General features: G+C 45.7%; 1 pseudogene; it reads left to right on the forward strand.

Moving 5' to 3' along the window:
- Positions 1 to 279: 279 nt before the first annotated feature.
- LOC106559325 lies at positions 280 to 751 on the forward strand (annotated as a pseudogene).
- The last annotated feature ends 660 nt before the right edge of the window (positions 752 to 1411 follow it).

Genomic DNA, 1411 nt, shown 5'->3' on the forward strand with positions numbered 1-1411 from the left:
GGCACTGAGGGGGGCACTTGATGGGATGAGCAGTGGGTGTTATTCTATATGTTGGCAAATTGAACTCCAATAAAAAAAAAAGTGCCTCCTCTTTTGATAGACAATACTCTAGCTGTGACTTGAAAAAGTTAGGAGTCAACTGGGGGACAGATTTTTTTCTTTAATATTTATTTATTTGAGAGAGAGCACAAGCAGGGGGTGGGGTGAAGGAGAAGTAGGCCCCTTGCTGAGCAGAGAGCCCCACATGTGGCTTGATCCCAAGATTCTGGGATCAAGGCTCTGAGTACTGGAGAGAAGGGATTCGGTTACAAAGGTTCCTGCTTTCACAGGATTATCCCGGGATTTATGTGCCAGGGTGGGGACTTCACACATCACAATGGCACTGGCAGCAAGTCCATCTACGGGGAGAAATTTGATGACAAGAACTTCATCCTGAAGCACACAGGGCCTGGCATCTTGTCCATGGCCAACGCTGGACCCAACACAAACTGTTCCCAGTTTTTCATCTGCACCGCCAAGACTGAGTGTTGGACGGCAAGCATGTGGTCTTTGGCAAGGTCAAGGAGGGCATGAACATCGTGGAAGCCATGGAGCACTTCGGGTCCAGGAATGGCAAGACCAGCAAGAAGATCACCATCGCCGACTGTGGACAGATCTGATGAATCTAACTCCTGTTTTATCTGAACTTCCAGACCATTCCTTTAGCTCAGGAGAGCGCCCCTCCACCCTCACCTGCTTGGAATAGCCCAGTCTCCGCACTCTCACTGCAGTTCTGGGGGCTCCGTGGTTCCTTTCCCCAGGTCTAGCTGGATTGCAGAGTTCAGTTTATGATGATGAAATAAAATCTAAACCACACACACACACAAAAAACAAACAAACAGAATCTTGGGATCATGACCTGAGCTGAAGGCAGATGCTTAACCGACTGAGCCATCCACGTGCCCCTTGGGGACAGATCTGTAACACTTTCAGCACAACATATATATCTCATGTCTCTTGTTATCTAGTATTCCCTTTAGTGTGAACTTTAGGGAATTTAGGAGATTACTTGTTGACAAGGGGTTGTGGTCACAAGTGGTGAGTGACATCTAGACCAAAGAATTTAGATGCCAGTGCAAAATCTTCAAGTTTTGCTCAGCTTCTGAGAGAGTGATGATTAATATTTACAATTGTATCTGCTCTATCAGCTTTGGTCCTAAGTGTTTAAAATAAGCAGCACTCTCATGCTTTTCAGTGGTGAACATGCAATGTCAATATGAAATCTTTGGTATCAAGGTTCAAGGATTTTGACATCGTTTCCTCATACAACCTAGCTTATCCTGACACATTGCTTTTTTCCAGGATATAAAGGGAATTTCAGTGAGGATCATGGCCATGTGGCTAAGGGGAGAAGCAAGGGGGAAGAGAAAAG

This window comes from Canis lupus, chromosome 9 (assembly GCF_011100685.1).
Source record: "Canis lupus familiaris isolate Mischka breed German Shepherd chromosome 9, alternate assembly UU_Cfam_GSD_1.0, whole genome shotgun sequence".
Lineage (NCBI taxonomy): Eukaryota > Metazoa > Chordata > Mammalia > Carnivora > Canidae > Canis > Canis lupus.